Raw genomic sequence first — 26,559 nt, forward strand, 5'->3', positions numbered from 1 at the left:
CCTCATTGAAGCTCAAAGATCCAGCCTCCATAGAAGCTCCACAAGCTCAACATGGATGTCAATAGTTCTCAAATTGTTTTTGTAAATTAGCACAATTATGTGTTGGCAGTAGACAAAGAAACGATCTAACTTGATTCACCTTCTGCCCCAACTTTTGCAAGCTGGTTACTTCCATACTTGACATTGACTTGATGAACCTTTTCTTAAAACATATGCTTGGTTCAACCCCATAATCCGAGGAAAAGAAATTTTGATTGCTAATACTTCAGCAACCTATCATAGAGATGAATGATTGGTGCATGCTCATGATATGCATGACAAATGTAATTATAAGATTGACATGCCCAAAGAACCATCATTCTCCTAGTTAACCATGCATTAGGTACCACATTCACATGATTTTCAATCATTTTTTAGAGAAATGGGTGTATAATCCCAACATGGTTGGTTTATAGCCATCATCATGGTACCTAACGGATGTAACTAAGAATGTGGTGTGACTTTCTTTTTGTTCTCTCTTTTTTTTGTCTTTTTTTTGTGTTTTGCCTTTTTTTTTGTTTTTTTGTTTTTGCAGAGGAAAATGCAAGGATCATGCATGAGTGAACATGACATGCGAATGATGGAAGTAGAATATATGTAGTTGGCAGAACAAAAACATGCTAATTGAAGGTGTATGATAATGCAATGATATATGCAAATGCAATGTACGAATATGATGCAGGAATGATATGCCTATTATGATGCCATGAAGATATGCATGCCACAATCAAGGAATATGCCAGAGTAAGTTTGCTATGCACCCCTAATAATGGAATCTAATGGAAAAGATCCAAAAGTCCCTTTCTAGTGACAACTCCAAAGGGGGGTTTCTAGTAACATTACTGGCTTCTAGAGATATCATCCTCTTAGGTAATACATTGTGGCGATAGGGACTATCAATGACAATGCATCACCAAAAGAGGAAAACTCTATATGAGGCTTCACTGTCATTAAGCGAGTCAGAAACCTAGCATGACCATAGATTGACCTCCACTCCTTATGGCTCGCATAGATCCAGGTATAGGGCCTAATATCTCAATTTGTGTGTGAGGTGTAGGTGTCATGTGTGTGTAGAAAAAGCATTTCTAACTATGAATGTAATTGGTAGACAAACACACCAAACACAACATCATAGCAAAGATTATATACAAATATGGAAAAAAAAGATAAAAAGGAAAAAAGAACATAAATAAAGAAGAAGTCATGATAAAAACATTGCACACTTATTGAATGACCTAACTCTCTAAAATTGTCCCCAGTAGAGTCACCAACTATCGCAACCTACCCTTTGGCGGGGGTGTGAAAAGGCCTTTACAATGGGCCAAAGCATTTGTCTCCGAGGGAGAAAATGAGAGGAGTCGCCACCAACTTTTATTCGAGGAAAACGTTAGAAAAACCAAAAAGATGAAGGTCTGCGGATTTTGAAAATGGGGGTTTGGAAGTTGTTTACGCACGGGGAAGGTATTAGCACCCCACGCGCCCGTCACATGGGACAACAATATCTAATCAAGTGTGCAAAACACGACTTCAAAATTATGTTTATCCCTTTTTATGTTTTTTATTTTTTTGGGGTCGACAAGGGTGTTGCCCTTGCTCCTATGTATCCTCAGGTGCGATGAAGAATTCAGACCTACGTAGTTCTTTAAGTCTGAATGTTTGTTGTGTTACATTATTTTCTTATGTTTTTTTGAAAGATTGATTTTAATTAAGAACAAAATTTGTTTAAGGCGTTGGACCTTGAAACGATCTTTTGATTTTTAAAAAGAGGAGAGAATTGCTAAGACGTTGGACCTTGAAACGATCTTCTCAAGTTTGAAAGGCGAAGAGAATCGTCAAGGCATTGGACCTTGAAACAATCTCTTTATTTTTTTGATGAAATGAAGAAGTTTATGAGTTGGTTTTATTTTTGGCTTTTTTCCTTGTTTATTAACCTTCAATGCCTTAAAGATGAATTGCGGCACTAATGATCAGTTAAAACTTACTTTACAAAAGAAAAGCGATTACCGATGATAGGAGAAGGAGATGAAGATGCACAAAACAATAAAGAGGACCTTAATGGTGCATAGAGTGAATTCAGAACCTCAAAATAAAAACTAACCAGACAAAGAACGAAGAACGACCGAAGAACAAACAAAGAATGATATAGAAATTGATTGCAGTCGTGATTCGACGGTGTTTTAGCTTCTTTTTCTCTTCTTTCTTCTTCTTTTATCTTCTTTCTTCTCAATTCTGGACATGTGGACCTTGGGACCCCATTCTCAGTCTCCCTTCATGCCTATTTGTAGTGAAACATGGCATTTGGGATGAAGGTAGCTCCCCCAGGCAAGTTGTTACTTCATTCTAAAGTAACCTTGCTCACCTAGGCGAGTTGGTTACTTCACCCTGGAGTTATTTTGGTGGCCCAGGAGAGCAAGAGGCTGGCCTGGCCGAGCTAGGGGTCAGAAAAAGTGTAAAAAAGACCCTTTTCCCCCTCCTTTTTGAGTATTTTCCGCATTCTTTTCCAAAATGTTGATAAACCTTTCGGATTGTGTGACAATTAGTGTCAAGCAACTCAATTCCGCTAGTAAGAATCAAAATGTTAGGAAGTGAAGGTCCCCGAACGAAATTAGGGTATGATAAAAGCAAAAAAGGGCACATTCATTAGCACTCTTTCAATTTTTTATTTATTTAACAATGTTAGCTTTGACTTTTCAATTTCTTTGATAAAATTTGGTGAAAGAAAATTGAAAATGAAAAAAAAATATGAATTGTGGGATTGTGTATTTGTGTGATTTATATATTAATGCACATTTTGGATATTAATATCCACTTATTGTATTTCACCCCTAATTATTTATTTTGAGTGACTAGAATACTATTAGTTTGTTAGTGACATTTCTGCATATATAAGCTTGAACATCATTATTAATTTTAAGAAGCTGGAATCTATTGTTCTTTTTGATTTTCTAAAAGTTGAGGAAGGTAATTAGAGTGTCAGGCAGCTATATCTCATAATCATTAGTTTGTTCCTCATTAAATGAGAATCAAATTATAGGTTCTTCCTTAGTATAAATAAGAGGTTAAATTAATCAGCAACTCCCTGAACTAAATGAGAATTTTTAATCAAGTTCCCAAACTACAAAATAATTACATAATTGAATCCATGATCTTGTAAAAATTTTGTAATTGAATATCTAAAAATTATTTTATGGTAGCTTGAAATAGCCTGATAATATCATTTGTAGCACTTATTGATGCAATCTACCCCCCAAGGGTATTGGATAGAAGACTCCAAGAGGATTAGGCTAGAGCTGCTAAAGAAGGCCCTATGATTCTCATGAACCTCAAGGTAGATTTCTGAGCCCATGGAACAAGGTTGGGTCCACTCTTCTTTGTAAATATTAGAATAGGTTTTTCCTTCTTTTAGGCCTTGTATTTTGGCCATTCTAATAATATAGGATTTTAGCCTTGTGTTTCAGGGCATTTTGAGTAGTCTTTGTAGTATGGACTTTTTTTTTGTATTTTCATGTATTTTGGCATGGTGGTGAGATTAGCTATTATAGGGTGTGTGTAGCTAAGCTATAGCTTCTCATCTCAAAGAGGTGAGCTTAGCTATTAGAGGGGTGTGTGTAGCTAAGCTCTAGCTTCTCTAGGAATCTTCTCAAGGAAGCTTCATAAGGAAGCTCAAGGAAGCTTCTTAAGGAGGTGAGCTTAGTTATTAGGGGGGCGTATGTAACTAAGCTCTAGCTTCTCAAGGAAGCTTTTCAAAGAAGCTTTTCAAGAAAGTTTCTCAAGGAAGCTACCTAGGATATAAATAGAAGCATGTGTAACACTTGTTGGAACTTTGATCATTTGAGAATTACACTTCAAAGTTCAGACCTCATTTGAGGCACAAAATTTTGTACTCCTTCTCTCCCTCTACTCATCTTCTCCTACCTTCAAGCTTTTATCCACGGCTTCCTATGGTGGTGAGCTTCTTCTTGACTCATTCTTCTTGAAGTGGCATCTCCAATCATCTTTCTTCCTTCTCCATTCTGCTGCCATTAATTTTCAACAAGCAAAGGACTCAATTAATGAAGAAGATCTAAGGCCTATAAGCTCCACATGGAGCTACATCACTTATAAAAAAACCTATATAGTACACACTCAAATACAAAATTTTTACAAGATCAGAATTCAATTATAGTTTTTTTAGTTTGAGGACCAAATTAAAAATTCTCAAATAGTTCATACCACTTGGAGTCTTGGTTAATTTAGTTTAAATAAGAAATACACTAGGTAGCTACGAAAAAATCAAATTATCTTGTTATGCAACAATAACACCAGCAAATGAGGTGAAAGAGATTCACACACATAGACACATATATATTAGTTCTTGTTTGCCTTATAACACAATATTAACAGACATTGACAAGGACATAGTGGTACCCTGGAAATATTCTCAGCAAAAAAAGAAAAATAGCCAACCTAACAAGATGCGACGACCATGTTAGAGTAAAAAAAAAAAAACAAATAAATAGATAAGTAAAAGAATCTTTGAATCAACTTGCGATAAACCAAGCATAACAGAGACCTAGAACAAAACTAGAGGGTGAAGAAAAAGAAATATCCTCAATCACCAACATCATCACATGCATCAAATATGCTAGCTGGCTATATTCCAATAATTTCAATGAAGACCCCATATAACAAATGTCACTAATGATTTTGGTGTTACTATCTTAAACATTGGAGCCATCCTTGACTATTTTGGTGACCTTAATTAACAACCTTATTGCACTAGTTCAGTTATGAATACTTGATGCATGTTACAAATTCATGTTGTGCCATATTGGCTGGCTAAAACTATGAGAGCAAGATATCAACATTCTAGGGATATTAACTACAACAACAACCTATATTGTTCTTTTCTATTTTGTTCCAACATTAGTTCATATACTTTATTCAATCTGCTTGTGGGCCTTATCTCATTCATCAGCTAAATTAATTTGGCTATATAAAATGCAAGGTTTTGCTGAAGTGTGACAGGCCAAGATCAAGATTAATTTAATTTAGACTTAAAATATTCAAAAAACATTGCACGAAAAAGATTAAAAAAAGTGTTCAACCTGAGATAGTGAGATGGAGTAAGCCTCGGAATTCTCGGGTTGCTCTTCGGCTTCAACCTACAAAAATCAAAATATCATAAACATGTAAAAACAAAAGAAGTGGAAAAAGGAAGATGAAAAGAAGAAAAAGGAACGTGTGTTAGCCCGTGAAGAACATAATGGAACTCGTGAAGGCACGATAGAGGCTACAATTCTATGAAGGCATGACGAAGGGACGAATCTGCAATGTCCAACGACTTCTACAATAGCGATGATGGTGACTTGGGGGCACCGAGACTGCCATGGTGCAAGCGAGAGAGATGACTTAGCCTCAGGTTTTGATTGTTTTATGACGTAATTGCTATTTTAGTATTTTAGAATTTTGATTTTATGTATATTATTATTATTATTATTATTATTATTTATTATTAATATTATTAAAATAATATATATGTTGGGATTAGATTGAATTTAATTTAAACACTTAAAAAATCCAACCTAATGAGTCAGATTGGGTTCGCAGATCATCCCAACCTGTGAACACCCCTACTAGTAGAGACTCCTTCAAAAAAATTTCGACTCAAAATTTGCTTTCAATGAAACACGAATCAAAGAGAAGAATGAAGAAGATGCAGGTTTGGGATCATCGGTTGGTTCTTTTCTCCATTGTTTATGGTCTCTATTTAGACCCATTGGAAAGTTGTATGAAATGAATTTCTAGGTCCATCTTGTGCTTACATATTTGAGCTTCTTTTTTTTTCCATAGGATCATTAACATTTTTGAAAGGTTGGGATTTTTTGATAAAGTTTTCCTGTTGTTCTGAACACTGATAGCAATTATATTTTAGTGTCACGTTTCTTGATATTTTGTTTCTATAGGGATTTTGGTGATGCTACCATAGTGGAAACTCTTAAATATTTTCATGGAAGAGTTCAAATTTTAACATATTTAGGTGTTGACCTTCTTGCATTTGAAACATTATGCCAGTAATGTGTTAATAATAAATAAAAATCTGTGTAATATTCTTCTCCTCACTTGGGAGAGACATCCAAATTACTGTGAAGTGTGAACTAATGGTTCTTTTTCCTATTGCAACTTATAGTACATTCTTGAAAGCAAGTGGTGAAACCATGGATGAGGTCCTCAAGGAGACAAATATAGTAAAAATTTGATTTCAAAAATTTAACCGTAACATACTACATTTGATTATTCTAAGTAACATGGTTTATCTTGGATAAAGCCCCGTATCATTTAGTCAACAAGGAAAGACAAGCTAAGATGAAGGTAAGACTTTATTGGAACATGTTTTTGCTCTAAATTATTCACAAAAGTTGAGTGATGCAAATTGTTTTCTATTAATGATGTTGTCCCTTTTACATTGAAGCAATTATTATAGACTATAGTAGATGGCTGTCTACATCGGTTAAAACCACAAGTGATGTGATATTTGGTAGATTTATAATTCTTGACACACTTCCTAGATCGGTTTTAGGAACAACCAATGTAGAAATGAATTTTTTAAATCAATTTTAAAAAAAATGTTGAAATCAACATCGACGATACAACATCAGTTCAAAACCAATGTTAAAAGGATTTTTTAACGTTAAATGTCTTTTTTTTGTAGTAGTGAGTAATTCCATTTCTCTCCATAATGAGAAGCTTGTTGCATCGTTAGGGTTTCCTCCCCCATATTTGTGTTGTTTGATTAGTGTTGATAGGAAATGGAAGCAACCTAGATAGACTATCTCTTATTGATGAAGAAAAAAAAGGGCTGACCTTTGATTCAGACAATATAGCGAGGGCAAACAAAGATGTAAACCTAAGCTTCATCGATTGCTTCCTTATAGATTGACCCATATGAGTCAATATGATGATGGAGCAGATGGCGTGTATTTGGAGGCTTGTCAAAGGGGTCATGATTATGGAGGTGGAGTAGGGCACCTTTCATCTTCCAATTTTTTCACAAAATAGATATACAGAGGATTATTTCGGATGGCTTGTGGTCCTTTGATTGAAACCTGCTTCTTCTAGACAGTATCCAAGTAGGAGATATTCCCAATCACATTCCCTTATTCTACACAACATTCTAGGTTAAGATTCATGATCTGCTAGTAGGATTCATGACACCATAGTAGGGAAGTCTTTAGGTAACTTCATTGGAGAATTTCGTGAATATGACAAAGGGAATACAAGAGAAGCTTGAAGTTCAATTATGAGAATCAAAGTTAGATTTTATATCTGAAAACCCTCGAAGATAGGGAAAAAGGTGCACAAACAAGGTGGTGAGTGGAGATAGGTTCTCTTTATATATGAGAAACTTGGAACTTTCTACTTTACATGTGGGGTCTTAGGGCACATTGATCAATTCTATGAGATCCTCTTCAACAAAAAGGTGGACGATGAAACTCAAGGCTGGAATGCTGAGCTCAAAGCAAAGCAACACCGTAATAGCCCCAACCTAGGGAGGAAATGGCTAAGAGATACTGATGTTACGAAATTGGGGAAAAGAGAAATCAATAAGAAGGATAACGACAAAGGAGGCAATCGGTTAACATACACCAACACAAACCCACTTCTTGAGACTACTTATAGTATAAAGGATAAAAGCCACACTCCAGAAGCTATGCCTATGAAGACTCAAGGTAGCATCAATGGGGTTAAGGCCATTACTACAACTGAGAAAAAGAGAAGAAGGGATGAGGATGTCATAGAAATGAAGGAGGTAGATATGGGTTCATAGAACTTAGAGTATCAGAAGTCAATCCCCAAAGAATCAGAAGACCATCCAAACATTTTTTTTTTCATTGACGAGACCTGGTTCCTAGGCTTCCTGAGAGTCATGATTCTATTTAGTTTGAGTTGTCGAAGTTTGGGCAACTTATCAGCAGATCCTATCTTAATGGATTTAGCTAGGTTGCATAAGCTGGACATAATGGAGGAAATTCGTAGTAGAGTGAGCTTTGGCAATTTTTTGTTGTGGATAGGGGGTTGACAGTTTTATGGAAGAATTTTATCAAGTACATCTTCCTTAATTTCTGTTCAATTTTCATTAATATGATGTTGGAGGACAAAGACAAAGGAAATTGGAGATTCGCTTACTTGTATTGTTTGATGCAATCCTACCCCAAGGGTATTGGATAGAAGACTCCAAGAGGATTGGGTTAGAGCTGCTAAAGAAGGCCTTAGGGTTCTCATGAACCTCAAGGTAGATTTCTGAGCCTATGGGCCAAGGTTTGGTCCACTCTTCTTTGTAAATATTAGAATAGGTTATATCTTCTTTGGGGCCTTGTATTTTGGCCGTTTTATTAGTATAGGGTTTTAGCCTTGTATTTCCGGGAATTTTGAGTAGTCTTTGTAGTATGGACTTTTTTTGTATTTTCATGTATTTTGGCTTGGGGGTGAGCTTAGCTACTATAAGGTGTGTGTGTAGCTAAGCTCTAGCTTCTCATCTCAAGGAGGTGAGCTTAGCTATTAGAGGGGTGTGTGTATCTAAGCTCTAGCTTCTCTAGGAATCTTCTCAATGAAGCTTCTCAAGGAAGTTTCTCAAGGAAGCTTCTCAAGGATGTGAGCTTAGTTATTAGAGTGGTATGTGTAGCTAAGATCTAGCTTCTCATCTTAAGGAGGTGAGCTTAGCTATTAGAGGGGTGTGTGTAGCTAAGCTCTAGCTTCTCTAGGAATCTTCTCAATGAAGCTTCTCAAGGAAGTTTCTCAAGGAAGCTTCTCAAGGAAGCTACCTAGGCTATAAATAGAAGCATATTTAACACTTGTTGTAACTTTGATGAATGAGAGTCTTGTGAGACACACTTCAAAGTTCAACTTCTCTCCCTCTTTTCTTCCTTCAATTTCATGCTCCCCCCTCTCTCTTTCTCTCTCTCTGTTTTCCTCCATTGAAGCTTCCTCTCTAAGCTTCTTATCCAAGACACTTTCTTGGTGGTGAAACTCTTTATTCCATGGCTGATTCCCTAGTGGATGGTGCCTCCTTTCACCTCTTCCTCTTTATCTTCCGCTGCATCTCCATGGTGAAAAATCACCATTAAAGGACCTCATTGAAGTTCAATGATCCAACCTCCATAGAAGCTTAACAAGAAAGCTTCCATCACTGTTTCCCTGAAATATCTTGAAGACAAAAGTCTTGGAATATACTCATATCGCTAGTAGTTTCTTCCTCTCTTCCATAGTGCATTGTAGGTGACTTCAATGACTTCCTTTCCTCAAAGGATAACTGTGGTCATGTGGAACACTCAACATGGCTCTTGAGAGGATTTAGAATAGTTATTGATGATAATGGCTTAGCTGACATCGAGCTAGAGGGGTACCTTTTCACTTGGTATCATGGTAGAGGCATTGAGCATGTTGTAAAAGAATGTTTAGACAGGGCCATTGCTAACCTTAAGTGGTTTAATACTTTCCCTAATGCTCATCTTTCTAATTTTTTAGCCTCTATATCATATCACAACCCAATCTTGTTTACTTGTGATTGCGTTTATACCCTTTTTCGTGGGTCTTTCAATTTTTAGAATTCCTAGTTGATGGAGATTTCACCAAGGTAGTAGCTAGAAGCTGACAACTGTCTTCTGACAACAATATTGTCAATAAGCTGGCTGAATGTTCTCAGGATCTTGAGAGTTGGGGTTGTAGGAAAAGGACCCAATTCAAAGAGGACATTGCCAAAAGCAAGAAGGACTTGTAATTGTTGCAAATTTATCAAGATGAGGAGTTAGTGGCCCAGTACAATGCAACCAAGAACAAGCTCACTCACCACCCTTTTGCTCCAAGAAGAGAATTACAAGAAACAAATATCAAAAGTTCATTGGCTCAAAGAAGGTGGTGTGAATACCAAATTATTAAGTCAAAAGATATTTATGTCTTAAGATGAATCAAGACTCCCAATTATTTAGATTTGATAAAAATAAATATAAATTTTAAAAGTTATGTCTTATGTTATATTAGAACATGCTTTGCGAGTTTGCGTCTGAAGTATCGGACGATAGTTAGCTAAAGCCATGATCTGATACAACATTTAAGAGATGACATTTAAGACTTCATTTAATACTCTGTGTCTAAGATCTGTTTTGCAGAGACATTCTCTTGAGATTTGTTGAATCCTATGAAGAATAAATAAAGTTCAAGATTTGAGAATTACCAATCTTCATCAAAAGATGTGCTTTGTTATGCAAACCTGATTTGATGCAAAAGGAAGTGGTTTCCTGTTGAAGTGTTCAACATGATAGCTAAGAAGAGTGGTTTTCTAGTATGTAGAAGTACATGCATTTAATGCAAACATTAAATGCTCCAACGACCACATTCTTCATATGCAAGACTAAAGTGAAGAAATCTATTTGTTTAGAGATAACAAATACTTGTTGAAGAAGCCTATAAATACGAGAAACTTTGAAGAAATGGACACACAAACCCAAGTGCTCATATTCAAAATTCTTTCTTTAAAAGCTCTCTATAAATTCTTCATACCCAAGGCCTATAAGTTGTTAGACAAGTGGCCTCAGATATCTTAAGAAGGGGGGGGGGGGTTGAATTAAGATATTCGAAACTGTTTCCCCTAATTAAAAATCTATTTCACTTTTTACTCAAGTTATGAATTCCCTTAATGACAATCTTCTTAAATATTAATTCAAATGAAACAATTTGAATATGAATATAAAGCAATAATAAATAAAGGAGATTAAGGGAAGAGAAAATGCAAACTCAGTTTTTATACTGGTTCGACCATACCCTTGTGCCTACGTCCAGTCCCCAAGCAACCCGCTTGAGAGTTCCACTATCTTGTAAATTCCTTTTACAAGTTCTAAACACACAAGGACAATCCTTCCTTTGTGTTTCGAGATCCTTTACAATAAGAGACTCACAGTCTCTTAATCCCTTAGAGAATGAGAAGAAGAAGAGGAACAAATCTCTCTAGAAAGAGATGGATTTTACAGATTGAGCACTCAAATAATTCCTTAATGAATTGCAATTGAATTGGCCAAGGAATTCTTAAGAGGATAAAATGAATTTGCTCTTTGAGAGGATAAACACTTTGTTGTTCTGAAAATCTCTGAGCAATTTCGTGTTTAAGTCACATATATATAGACCATTGGTGGTCATGAGTAAAGCCTTTGAAAAGTTGTGACTTGAAATTATTTTTCTGAAAATCCTGTCTGGTAATCGATTACAGTAATTGTGTAATCGATTACAGCTTTTAAAATTTGAATTAAAACGTTTACTAACTGCTGGTAATCGATTACCAAAATTGTGTAATCGATTACACAGTCTAAAATTTCTAATTCAAATTTTTGTAGCTGTTATAAAACGTATTTGGCCACTGGTAATCGATTACATCCTCTGGTAATCGATTACCAGAGAGTAAAACCTTTGAGAAACACTTTTTAATATAAATCACTTGGCCAAACCTTTGCTAATTCAATTAGGAATTCCCTTCCTAATATTCTAGTGATCATCTTGATGTTGTGACTTGTAATCTTGAAGTATTGTCTTGAATTTTAATCTTGAAAAGCCCATTTGCATCAATTGCAACACATCATCATGATCATCATCAAAACATCAAAGCCAATTGTAAATTCTAACTAGAATTTAAATAACATAAAATGTCAACAACCACAAAATATCCAAGACTGAAATTTAAAAACCAAAAGATAAATAAGCAAAGTACTTTAGCATAATAATGTAAATTCTAAGAAACTAAAAGCCAAAATACACGGCTTATAAAAAGACATATAGTCAGGAACTAAAATCTAAGAAGATGGAGGTGGTGGAGGAAGATCAAAACTCTGACGAATGTATCCGACATCCTCTTCAAGCTGTGTAAGGCGAATGTCCATACCGGCAAAGCGTGAATCTAACGAGTCGAAGCGGTCACCAACATAAGAACGAAGACCCCGTAATTCGGAGAGGACTTCATTCATGAGTGCGGAATCTTCACGTTGAGGGGGAGGTGAAGGAGTACGTTCATCTTGAGGAGGGAGTGCATCCTTCTTCAGCCATTGTCCATTTCGATCTTTACGATACCCAAAGGAGGTCACTGCACTAGCACCAATTGCAAAGGAACGCTTGACTTGAACAAAGGGTTCATCATCAAGCGGAATTTGAAAATGACACAAAAACAGAGTAATCAAATGTGGATAAGGAAGAGGTGCATTGGCCCGTAATGCCTTATGCATTCGGTACCGAACCAAATGGGCCCAGTCGATCTGACGACCGGTAAGAAAAGCCCACATAAGAATCAAATCCTCCTCAGAGGCTTGTGCTAAATTTGAAGACCGAGGAAGCAAAATTCTAACAATGATATAATGCATGATGCGATTATCAAAAGTTAATGACCCGGCCAACAATCTACCGGTCATTTCAGCTTGATCATTGCAGACCATGCGACGAGCATCATGACTCGAATAATCGAATTTCCAGTCATCAACAATGGTGCCCTCAAAAGGTGCACCTTGACTGGGTAAATGAGTCAAAGAAAAGAAAAGTGACTGATCAATGACCATAGAAGTACCATGCACCTCAGACATAATAATACCATCCTGAATTTTTAAATTGCAGTAGAAGACCTTAACAAGTTCAGGATAATACGACAATTTTAATGACATGAAATCAACAAGACCAGAGTTTTGAAACACTTGATAGCAATCAAACGTTTCATCATTAAAGAACTCTACGTCTAGGTACTTAGGATCTAAGATTATTCTAGAAGAAAACTGAGAAAGGTACCGTAGACATTGATCATCGGATGAAAACAGTGTTGATGATCTTGGAGATGACAAAGAAGGAGGAATATGTGCTGTGGGTGCTCCGGATGGGCCGTGACGGCGATGAGCAGCAGCGGTAGCGGTGGAGGATGATCCCTTTCTCTTCTTTGATGGCTCTGCCATTTGATGAAGTTTTTCTGGATTTCGATCGGTGGAAGTGAAAGAGGAGTGAAAAAGAGGAAGATTGGGCTTTACGGGACGTGATTTGGTGAAGAATTGAGTGAGAATCGAAGGTTTGAAGTTCTAGGTATGGAGGAAAACGTGGAGGATGCTTTGGCTGCGCAGCAGCTCTGATTTTGTGAGTATTTATAGAAGATGACGCATTGTAATCGATTACAGGTATTGGTAATTGATTACAGGCCCAATAAGCCTTCTGGTAATCGATTACAGGATGGTGTAATCGATTACAGGCTGCCTGTTCATGTGTAATCGATTACACTGGATGGTAATCGATTACCAGAGCCTATCCTAGGCTAGTTTCTTAAGAGAATATCTATATTTATGCTCAAATACATCCTATATGACTAATTTTCACTACTAATACACTAAATTCAATCATTCAATTACTATATACACAAGAAATCATAAATTCTATCATAAAAACAAGAATTTAAACAAGATCAAACAAAATAATCTACAATCAAAAGGTAAAAGTAAATCAACCAATCAATCAACCAATCAATCCCTATTTTTCTAAATCTCTTACATCTAAGAGACCTAATTCTCTTCTAATAGAGAAGAACACTTCCTTGGGGAGAGGTTTAGTGAAAATATCAGCAAGTTGATTCTTAGTATCAACAAATTCTAATACACAATCTCCCTTTAGGACATTATCTCTAAGAAAGTGGTGTCTAATCTCTATATGTTTAGTTCTTGAATGTTGAACTGGGTTTTTGGATAGATTTATGGCACTAGTATTATCACACTTAATAGGTATGCGATCAAGAATGATGCCATAGTCAGATAATTGTTGCTTCATCCATAAAATCTGTGCACAACAACTACCAGCAGAGATATACTCCGCTTCAGCAGTAGATAAAGCAACACTGTTTTGTTTCTTACTATGCCATGAGACAAGAGCTGATCCAATAAATTGACAAGTTCCACTTGTACTTTTTCTATCAGTTTTAGATCTGGCAAAATCAGAATCAGAATATCCTATTAAGTTACATGTTGAATTCTTAGGATACCATAATCCTAAATTGATTGTTCCTAATAGATATCTCATGATTCTCTTTACTGCACTTAAATGTGATTGTTTGGGGTTGGATTGAAACCTAGCACACATGCATACACTAAACATAATATCAGGTCTACTAGCAGATAAATAAAGAAGAGATCCGATCATACCTCGATATTGTTTTATGTCTATAGACTGACCAGATTCATCTTTATCTAAGTAACAATTAGTGCTCATCGGTGTAGACATGTGTTTTGCACTATCCATCCCAAATCTTTTGATCAATTCCTTGCAGTATTTGGATTGATTGATGAATATACCTTCTTGAGTTTGCTTGATTTGTAATCCCAGAAAGTACTTTAGTTCTCCCATCATTGACATTTCAAATTCACTTTGCATATCAAGGGAAAACTCCTTGCACAATGAATCATTAGTGGATCCAAAAATTATATCATCAACATATATTTGAACCAACAAAATATCATTATGCTTTCTCTTTATGAACAATGTGGTATCCACTTTACCTCTGGAGAAATCTTTTTCTAGAAGAAAATTGCTTAATCGTTCATACCATGCCCTAGGGGCTTGTTTCAAACCATAAAGAGCCTTTTGTAATTTATAAACATGGTTTGGTTTATCAGGAATTTCAAAACCAGGGGGTTGTTCAACATATACCTCTTCTTGAATTAAGCCATTTAGAAAGGCACTCTTAACATCCATTTGATAAAGTTTAAAATTCATTATGGATGCATATGCCAATAGCATTCTAATGGCTTCTAATCTTGCAACAGGAGCATATGTTTCTTCATAGTCTATTCCTTCTTCTTGATTGTACCCTTTTGCTACTAACCTGGCTTTATTTCTAATAATTATACCATGTTCATCTAATTTATTTCTAAAAACCCATTTTGTTCCTATGATAGGATAATTTTCAGGTTTTTCTACTAATTTCCACACATTATTTCTTTCAAATTGGTTTAATTCTTCTTGCATGGCAATGATCCAATTATCATCTATTATGGCTTCTTTTATATTTTTAGGTTCAATCATGGATACAAAAGCAATATTATTGCATAAATCTTTAAGAGAGTGTCTAGTTGTTACCCCTTTTGAGATATCACCAATAATGTTGTCGAGGGGATGATCTCTTGAAGTTTTCCATTCTCTTGGGAGTGCATCATTGGATTTGACTTCTTCTGGAGGATCTTCATTGTTTCCTTTGTCATTTCCTTTGGAATCTTGTTCATGAATGTTCATATGTTCTAAAGAATCTGCAATGTCATCTAGCATATTCTTTCTTGACAATATAGCATTAGATTCATCAAAGGTAACATGAATGGATTCTTCTATATTCATAGTTCTCTTATTATATATTCTATATGCTTTGCTTTGTAAAGAATATCCAAGAAAAATGCCTTCATCAGATTTTGCATCGAATTTTCCTAGATTATCTTTACCATTATTAAGTACAAAGCACTTGCAACCAAAAACATGTAGATGAGAAATATTAGGTTTTCTACCATTAAATAACTCATATGGGGTTTTCTTTAAAATAGGTCTTATCAAGGCTCTATTCATGATGTAACATGCAGTATTGACAGCTTCAGCCCAAAAATACTTTGGAAGAGAAGTATCATTTAATAAAGTTCTTGCAATTTCTTCCAATGACCTATTTTTCCTCTCAACAACTCCATTTTGTTGAGGGGTTCTTGGTGCAGAAAAATTATGTTCAATACCATGTTCATCACAAAATAATTCAAAATCTTTATTTTCAAATTCACCCCCATGATCACTTCTAATGGATGCAATCTTGAGATTTTTCTTGTTTTGTATGACTTTAGCAAGTTTCCTAAATGCTTGGAATGAATCACTTTTATGTGTAATAAATAATGTCCAAGTATATCTAGAGAAATCATCAACTATAACTAAAGCATAGTAATTTCCTCCAAAACTCATGGTTCTAGATGGACCAAATAGATCCATATGCAATAACTGTAATGGTCGAGTGGTTGAAACAACATTTTTAGATTTGAATGAGACTCTTGTTTGTTTGCCCTTTTGACATGCATCGCATAGTTTATCTTTTTCAAATTTCAATTTAGGCAAACCAACTACTAAATCTTTTGAAATTAATTTATTTAAGTGATCCATGTTTATGTGAGCAATTCTTTTATGCCATAACCATGGATCATCATCTTTACTAAGAAAGCAATGATTGTTTTCTTGTTTTATGCTTAAGTCTATCATGTAAACATTATTGACTCTATGTCCTACATGCTTTATATTGATGTCATGCTTATGTTCTATAAGACATTTCTGAGAATCAAATGATACTAGATAGCCTTTGTCACATAGTTGACTAACGCTAAGCAGGTTGTGCTTAAGGCCTTCAACAAGTAGAACATTTTCAATGGAGTTTGAAGAATTTGTACCTATTTTACCCATTCCAAGAATTCTACCTTTGTTGTTGTCACCATATGTTACATGCCCGCTTTTCTTTGGAGATATGTGTGTAAAATTTGATGCATCTCCAGTCATATGTTTTGAGCATCCGCTATCTATGTACCACTTCTTTCTCAAAGATACCTGCATAATCAAGTTTTTGACTTAGGTACCCAAATTTTATTGGGTCCTTGCATGTTAGTATAAACTGAGGATCCTTTTGGGACCCATATCATTTTAATGTTACTGTAATTTTTCTTGAAGTAGCAAGTTGATATGCCATGTCCTCTTCTTCCACAGTAAAAACAAGTGATAGAATTAGAATTACATTTTTGTGTGGAAGTGGAAAAGTTTTTATGAACCTTTTGTAGTTTTTCAGATTTATACCTTAGTCCATTTTTATTAGACACATATCTTTGTTTACTTAATATAACATCTAAATTATTTCTACTATATGAAAATTTTGCAAGTGAATTTTTCAACTCTTTAATTTCTTTTACATATTTATCACAACAACTACAAGAATCTGTTATTTTCTTGTCATTAATAGTGGAGATATTAACTTTTTCATTTGTTTTAGAGATTGAGACTTCATTTCTAAGAAGATCTAATTCTTTGTTTAATTTCGAAATTTCATTTTCTAAATTTGAAATTGTTTTCTTTGATGATGAAACTAATTTTGCAAGTTTAATTGATTCTTTATGCAAATCAGCAAATGCATCTTGCAATTCATCAAAAGAAATAGATAAGTTGTTTGAAGATGTTACCTCTTCATCACTTTCGTAACTTTTGGCCATAAGGCAAAGATTTATCTCTTCATTTTCAGAATCTTCAGAGGATTCCAAATCATTTTCATCCCATGTGATGTATGCTTTCTTTAGTTTCTTCTCACTATGATTTTTCTTTTCAGATTTTTCCATCTTTTTCTTGAAGATGGGACAATCAACCCTCAGATGTCCAGGTTGATTGCATTCAAAGCATTTTAGAGTAGAGGATGAATTTTCTGTCCTTCTCTTTGATTTAAAATTTGGTCGCCTCTGATTTCCTCTTACTTTAAGAAACTTGTTGAATCTTTTTACAAAGAGACTTAGATCATCATCATCATCTGCATCATTATCCTGATCACTTTCTTCTTGAATTGAGGATGATGCTTTAAGAGCAATTCCTTTCTTTTTCTTGTCATTTTCTTCATTTTGGTGTAATCTCAATAGTTCCATCTCGTGTTCCTGCAACTTACCAAATAAAGTGGCAAGAGACATGTTAGAAAAATCTCTTGATTCAGAAATAGCCGTTACTTTGGGTTGCCATTCTCTACTTAAACATCTTAGCACCTTGTTTATAAGATCTTCATTTTGAAATTCTTTGCCTAAGGCTGCTAGATGATTTACTATATGTGTAAATCTCTTTTGCATACTCTAAATATTTTCATTTGCATTCATTCTAAATAATTCATACTCATGAGTTAGTGCATTTATCCTAGATCTTTTAACATCTGTAGTTCCTTCATGTGTTAATCGAAGAGTGACCCACATTTCCTTAGCACTCTTACAATTTGAAACCCTGAAATATTCATCCATTCCTAGGGCAGATGTTATTATGTTTTTGGCTTTTAGGTTGTATTGTACTCGTTTTCTATCCTCTTCAGACCATCTATCTCTAGGTTTTTCTATGGTTATGCTTTCACTTGATGAACTACCATCTATTGAAACTCTTTCTACTGTGGTGGGTATATAAGGCCCTATTTCTATGGCTTCCCAGATATTTAGATCTATTGCCTCGATAAAAATTTGCATTCGGGTTTTCCAGTAGTGGTAACCCTCTCCATTAAAGATTGGAGGTCTATTGATAGAATTCCCTTCTGGAAATAAGGAATTTGCTGAGGCCATCTTTTTCTTGAAGCTTCTAAACTTTGTACAAGAATGAAGCTCTGATACCACTTGTTAGACAAGTGGCCTCAGATATCTTAAGAAGGCGGGGGGTTGAATTAAGATATTTGAAACTGTTTCCCCTAATTAAAAATCTATTTCACTTTTTACTCAAGTTATGAATTCCCTTAATGACAATCTTCTTAAATATTAATTCAAATGAAACAATTTGAATATGAATATAAAGCAATAATAAATAAAGGAGATTAAGGGAAGAGAAAATGCAAACTCAGTTTTTATACTGGTTCGGCCACACCCTTGTGCCTACGTCCAGTCCCCAAGCAACCCGCTTGAGAGTTCCACTATCTTGTAAATTCCTTTTACAAGTTCTAAACACACAAGGACAATCCTTCCTTTGTGTTTAGAGATCCTTTACAACAAGAGACTCACAGTCTCTTAATCCCTTAGAGAATGAGAAGAAGAAGAGGAACAAATCTCTCTAGAAAGAGATGGATTTTACAGATTGAGCACTCAAATAATTCCTTAATGAATTGCAATTGAATTGGCCAAGGAATTCTTAAGAGGATAAAATGAATTTGCTCTTTGAGAGGATAAACACTTTGTTGTTCTGAAAATCTCTGAGCAATTTCGTGTTTAAGTCACATATATATAGACCATTGGTGGTCATGAGTAAAGCCTTTGAAAAGTTGTGACTCTTGAAATTATTTTTCTGAAAATCCTGTCTGGTAATCGATTACAGTAATTGTGTAATTGATTACAGCTTTTAAAATTTGAATTAAAACGTTTACTAACTGCTGGTAATCGATTACCAGAATTGTGTAATCGATTACACAGTCTAAAATTTCGAATTCAAATTTTTGTAGCTGTTATAAAACGTATTTGGCCACTGGTAATCGATTACATCCTCTGGTAATCGATTACCAGAGAGTAAAACCTTTGAGAAACACTTTTTAATATAAATCACTTGGCCAAACCTTTGCTAATTCAATTAGGAATTCCCTTCCTAATATTCTAGTGATCATCTTGATGTTGTGACTTGTAATCTTGAAGTATTGTCTTTAATTTTAATCTTGAAAAGCCCATTTGCATCAATTGCAACACATCATCATGATCATCATCAAAACATCAAAGCCAATTGCATCTACATAAGTGTTGAGATTGTATATTCGTCTATAAGACGATTCAGAGTTAGTCATTGTGCAATCCAAAAAAAAAATCTATTTGACTTGTATAGAGCTAGCAGTGGCATGGTAGGACAAAGAATGCTAGATTGTATCAAGCTAGGGGTAGAGCTTTGTAGAGCCAAAGTGACAATGACGAATACTTGTAACTTGTTAAAGTTAGTCGAACTTGATGGTTTGCCAAGAATTGGACGTACTCTTAGTGGTAGAGATGAATTGGTATAAATTTGTGTCTTATATGTTTTCCGTATTCTTTTGCTTTAAATTGACCTAAGGTTTGAATTTGATTTTGTTTTGGAAAATACTATCCATTTTTGAGAAATCTATTTACATGGTCTGAAAGTGTTTTCTACTAAAATCTATTTGTCTTACAAAGTTCTTCATTCGATAACTTTGTTTTCTTTTAAAAGGCTTGAAAATTTTCTAAAATCCTAATTCAACCCCCCTACTCGTGATATTTTCCTTTACAGTTTGATATTAGATAACAACCTCTAAGGGTTGATAACCTGACAATGTCTAGGGGAAAAAGATTCTAATGGTAGATGACAACAACAATAGTCAGTTTATTGCTGAAGGAGCATCCCTCACAAGTATCCCTACTGGATGAACAAAATGGAGATGTACATTAAGTTCACTCAGTACAGACTTTGGCTGATCATCACAATTGAAGGTATACTCATTCCTAAATCTAAAGTAGAATGGATAGAAGTAGACCTTGCTATAATATAGCTAAGCACAAAAGATCGTTATACTTTGACACGTGCTTTATCTAGGAATGAGTATAAAAATATCTTTAGACTGAAGACAACCCAAGAGATATAGGATTCATTGAGCATCAGTTATGAAGGAATATAAGACGTTCAATTAAGAAAAACTACAATCCTGACATGACACTATGAGAGCTTCTCCATGAAAGAAGCAGAATCTATGGATGATATGTTTGGAAGACTTCAAGTGCTTCTAAATGGACTTAAAGCTTTAGGACAAACCTTCACCAAAGCTTAGATAAACTTGAAGATCCTAGACAACTTTCCCAAGGTGTGGGAACCTTAAACAACAACCATCCAAGAAGCTTTGAAATTTGAAAACCCTAGCATGGGATAATCTATTAGGCATCCTAAGAGTTTATGAATTCCATCTTCAGAACTGAGATAATCAACCAAAGAAAGATTTATTTGCCCTTAAGTCTAGAGAGACAAGCTCCAAAAGATTAGAAAAGAATGCTTCTCTAAATCTCTTAAAGTGAAGATAGATTATTCTGATGGGTCAAACAATAGTTTTGGAGATTCCACATATGATGAAGTAGCTCTCATGTCTATGAGGTTCAAGCAAATGATGAAAAAGAAAGGGAAGTTCCACCATTCCTCCAAAAGAAAGGACGTAAGATTCAAGATGAAATACGAGGAGGATAGCATTGAAATCATCTGCTTTGAATGTTGAAAACCTGGGCATATGAAAACTGAGTGTTGAAAGCCAGGGCATATGAAAACTGAGTGTTGAAAGCCTGGGCATATTCTAGTGACAAGAACAAGAAAATTCTGATGGTCACCTGAGACGACTCAAACAGTGAGAAGAGTAATAGTTTAGACGATGAACAAGCCAACATTTGTCTGATGGTAGATACAAACAATAAAAGTTGAGGTAAAAACTTGTAATGAATCTGATACCTCTTCTAATGCTTCATCAGATGACGGAGAAGAAATGCCCTATGATGGGCTTCTTTAGAATTATCATATAATTTCTCTTTAGTACAAAAAGTATAAAGAAAAATATAAAACCTCTATGTTTGAAACTCTCGAGCTGAAGAAATCAAATGATGTTTTGGAAAAGAAAATCTAGACTCTGGAAGAGTGTTTGATCCAGACCAGTAAGACAGATTAATCCTCTATAGTTGAAGAAGCTAAGAGAGGAAGTAGTTTTTCCTACAAAAAACTATGGGAAGTTTTTGGAATGTTCAAACACCATAACCATGCATTTAAAATTCCACCAACATGCCCATGATAAGTCTTGTATAGGTTTAGAAAAAGTGGCATCATCTTCCTAGTCAGAGTTTGATTCAGACAAATGTGACTTCTGTGGAAAGTCTAAACATTCTAAGTTCAAATCCATCCATAAGAAAAATCAGATGTTTAAGGGTATAATGGACTCAAAAAGATTTGGGTACCAAAATCTTAAATTGTTTCTATTACATATATCTTTGGTAGGAAAAGGTCATGGTTTAACCTGGTACCTAGACAGTGGCCGCTCAAGACATATGACGGGGGAAAAGTCCATGCTCCTCAACCTAAAGCCAATTGAAGGAGGAATAACTTCCTTTGGAGGCATGGGCAAAGGGAAGATCATTGGTATAGGTAAAATTAGTATTCCTTCTCTAGCCTTTATAGACAACGTCTTATATGTTGAAGGACTAAAATATAATTTGTTGAGCATAAGTCAATTTTGCGACCGTGGTTATATTGTGTCTTTCAACAAAGACCAGTGTATAGTCAAGATAGAAGATGGTACATCCTTCTTTATTGCAAGATGACACAATAATCTATATGAGATTGATCTAATATGTCTTAGTAAACATAATGTAACATGTATGTTATCCAAAGAAGATGAAAGGTGGATTTGACATAAAAAAACATGGGCCTATCAATCTAAAACATATTTTAAAACTATCCAAAAAGCATTTAGTAATATTGAATTGACATCTCTGGTTTTAATTATGGCAAATCATTAACAATGCAAATTGAAAGGATGATGGAATTAAGTGATGGCTAACATTTCTGCTTAACTGTTTCAGTGTTTTTTCCCTTAAGAAGCAAATGTGTTATTTCATTCTAAGGTACTTAAGATGATGCTTAGAAAGGTTCAGAGAACTGTTGTCAAAGTTAAGAACTCAGAAGATCTTTTGAAGCCCATCAGAATGATGAAGTCTAATTCCTTTTGAGTACTTAATTGTTGGTGAGATACTACACAATAAGGCCTTACACAAGAGATTCATTAGAGGCTACATGAAGAGCGTCATGGTTTAGAATGAAGCTATGTAGAGTCTACACATCAGAATGATGAAGACTCTAACTTTGAGTTTCTACACATCAAAATGATTTAGAAGACTCATAATGCATCTCTAGAACAATATAAGAAGACTTAAGTCTAACTGTTCTTAAACTTCCATATGTTACCAAACACTATAAGCATATTAGAAGGAAAAACCCAAATGTATAAGAAAATGCAAGATTGTTGAATGATAAAGTTGTCCTTGAGAAACATTGATGTGAAGCATTAGATTTGAAAGACTGAAGAGAACTACTTAATGTGAGCTTGGATAGTGCACTAACACACTAACAACTCATTTTGTTACTAAGTCTTTTTGAAGTAACCAACTTCAGAATGCTTTGAAGTTGTGAAGAATTGTTAAGAGTGATAAATCTGCACTACATCAAAATGTGATAAAGTATGGATTCATTCTCAAGAAGCTTTAGAATGACTATTATGATGGTTTGTCAGAATGCCCATTGAAAAGGTTCCTCAAAATGGTTCTATTTGCTATCACATCTTGATAGCTGGAAAATTCCCCTACTTACTTTAGAAACTTGTAAACTATGTGAAGCCTACTCCAACAATCTTCTTGAGGGCTTTATAAGACATTTTCAAAGGCCATGAAGAATAAGTTGAAGCATTTCAAATATGCAACACATTGTGCTAGATATCTTAGAGAGAGATCTATGTTTTAGCTTCAACCCCCATTGTGAGAGTAGCCCACTTCTGTATTGTGCTTTCAAAGCTTGTAATGACCTTCGATAGAAGTGTGAGATTGAGTTCCTGAGTGGAATCTCTCTTGTGAGGAGAAAACCTATAATTTGTGCAGTTGAATCACAAATCCATTTTTATGTAAAAACCAGTAATGGCTAGCAGTGAAGTAATCTAGTGGTGTAACTGGTCTAGTAGAGGCTTGGTTTGAAGTGTGAGGAACTAGAAGATTGTTTAATCTAATGGTTTGTTGGTCCAATTCTGAATTGGTTATGTTAGTAAAATATTATCTTTAAGAGTGAGGGTTGTACGTAGCCTAAGCTTGGGGTGAACAAATATAAAAATCCTTTGTGCACTTTTTTCTTTTCCTTTCCTTTACTTTGCTTTGCACAAATTTAAAAATTGTTTTTTGTCCAAATCATTAAATCTATCATCTTACCCAAATTAACAAAAAAAACCAAAAATTATTTTACCAAAAGCTTTTATTAAGCAACTATCTTTGAAACAAAAGTCTTAAATTGCAAAAGAATTATTTTTTCAGAACTGTTGCATTTTCATTATGAGCAACTTTTCATTATGAACTCGCCTATATGAATTATCTTCAGAAACATTTATTTTAAAAGAAACCTAAAAAAAGTTTTCAAAAACCAATTTAACCCCCCTTCTTGTGGTATTTTTGTCACTTCAAGTAAAAGGATTGCCTAGGATTTGTTGGAAAACTGATCTTCACTGTGAAGCATGTCAACAAGGGAAATAGATCAAAACTTATTTTAAACCAAACGATGCTGTTTCCACTTCTAGATTGTTACAATTTTTTATATGAATCTATTTGGACCAACTAAAACATTGATTCAAGGAGGAAAGAAATATGGCTTTGTCATAATAGATAACTATTCAAATTTCAAGATATACATGTGTATAATTACTTGCACATAAACATGAGTTTTTCAAGGTCTTTGAAATATTGTGTAAGAGAGTTCAAAATGAAAAGAAGATTTTTGCATCTTTTCTATTAGAAGTGACCATGGAACTAAATTTGAGAATGCCGAGTTCAAATCATTCCGTGAAAGGAATGGTATTTCCACAACCTAAAGAAGATGTAATTAGAAAATATGAAGACTTTCTTCCTTAGACTAGTGAACCATCTGATCAACAACCTCATGTAAGGATTGGAAATTTATTAACTAGTACCCTTAAGATTAGATCATTGGAGATCAGACTGAAGGAGTCAAAACAAGATCATCATTTAAAAATCTTGTGTCTTATGCTCTTGTGTCAAAAATAGAACCTAAGACAATAGATGAAGTTTTAACAAATGATGACAAGATCATTTCCATGGAAGAAGAACTTCACCAATTCACTATAAATGATGTCTGGACACATGTTCCTAACCTTGAAAACAAGAGCATTTTTGGAACAAGATGTATTTTTAGAAACAAATTGGATGAACAAGGTAAAATGCTAAGAAATAAAGCTAGGTCAATAGCTCAACACTATAACTGATAAGAAGGTATAGACTTCACTAAAACCTTTGCTCCTGTTGCTAGAGTTGAATCTACTAGAATCATGCTTGCCTTTGTTGCTCATAAAAATATAAAGCTTTTTCAAATGTATGCTAAATGTGATTTCTTAAATGGGTTTCAAGATCATACTCTTCTAGACCATGTTTTCATACTTATAAAGGCTCTATATGGTCTGAAACATGCACCACATGCTTGGTATGACAAAATGAGCTCATTTCTTTTAAAAAATAGTTTTATGAGAGACAAGGTAGATACAATTCTTTTGAGAAGAGAAGTTGACAAATATATCATTATATTTCAAATTTATGTTGATGATAATATTTTGGAGCTACTAATAAATCTCTATGCAAGGACTTTTCTAATATGATGAAAAGTGAGTTTGAAATGAGCATGATGGGAGAACTTAAGTTTTTTCTAGGGCTTCCAGTCAAGCAAGACAGTAAAGGAATACATATTCATAAACAAAAATACACTAAGGAACTTCGGAAAACGTTTAAGATGAAAGGTGCTAAAGCAATGAAAATCCCATGCATGTTTCTAATCCTCTGAGCAAAGACAAATCAGGTAACCCAGTTGATCAGACAATCTACTGAGGTATGATTGGTTCACTTCGGTATATGACTTCTACTAGATTTGATATTATGTATATTGTATGTATGTGTGCTAGATTTTAGTATGATCCTTGAGAGTGACATCTCAAATTTGTTAAGAAGATCTTACGTTATCTAGTAGGTACTACAAACCAAAGTTTGTTTCATAAGAAAAATTAAGATTTCATGTTAATAGGATATTTTGATGTAGACTATGTAGAAGATGGAGTGGAACAAAAAAGCGCGAGTGGTGGATGTCACTATGTTGTACCTTCTATGATATCTTGGGCCAACAAGAAGCAAAACTCTATCGCTCTATCAACAACAAAAGCTGAGTATGTGTCTACTGCAAGTTACTGCTCACAACTGTTATAGGTAAAGTATTAGTTGGAAGATTACTCTATTTTTTAAAACACTATACTTGTATATTGTGACAATACTAACACAATTAACCTATCTAAAAATCCCATACAACACTCAAAGGCTAAGCATATCGAGATAAAATATCATTTCATTCATGATTATGTGCAAAAAAGGTATTTTTGTTACAAAATTTGTAGACACAAATAATTAATGGGCTAATATCTTTACTAAGCCTTTTTTTGAAGATTGTTTCGTTTGTATTAGAGAACATTTAAATGTGGACTAATGATGTATGCTGCATTTTCTCAGATGATGGCATCAGTTTACAGTCTTTCATTAACCCGTTTGGACTAATGTGTGTTCAAGTGTGCAGATGGAAGGGGAAGTGTGTTCATAAAGATAAAAACCTTTTGTCTTCTCTTAAAAGACGTGCACCACCATTTTCGACATAATTGAAAACTTTTTTTGAAAAATATTAAATGTTATTTGAACCGTTACTTTCCGTTCTTGTTCTCTTTTCGAAAACATATAAAAGGTGAAGGCGGACATTCAAAAGACTCTTTTAAAACTTTGAACTCTCAAAACTCTATGTGCATTACTGCTAGCATCTAAGAATCAAAAATTTCAAAAATCTCATCTTTTTTTTCAAAAAAATTTGATCTTCATGAATAATGGGGCCAAAGAAGAACAAGATAGTTGTGCTTCCAAGAACCAACACGATGGAGGAGGCCAATAACACTTTTTCCAGAGGATTCCTTTATTCCTAGACGATGGGTGAACTTCCAAA

The 26,559-nt window shown here is 34.6% G+C and overlaps 1 pseudogene; it reads right to left on the reverse strand.

Moving 5' to 3' along the window:
- Window positions 1-10,166: 10,166 nt before the first annotated feature.
- LOC114425658 lies at window positions 10,167-18,326 on the reverse strand (annotated as a pseudogene).
- Between the last annotated feature and the right edge of the window lie 8,233 nt (window positions 18,327-26,559).

Source organism: Glycine soja, chromosome 1, assembly GCF_004193775.1.
Source record: "Glycine soja cultivar W05 chromosome 1, ASM419377v2, whole genome shotgun sequence".
NCBI classification, from domain to species: Eukaryota; Viridiplantae; Streptophyta; class Magnoliopsida; order Fabales; family Fabaceae; genus Glycine; species Glycine soja.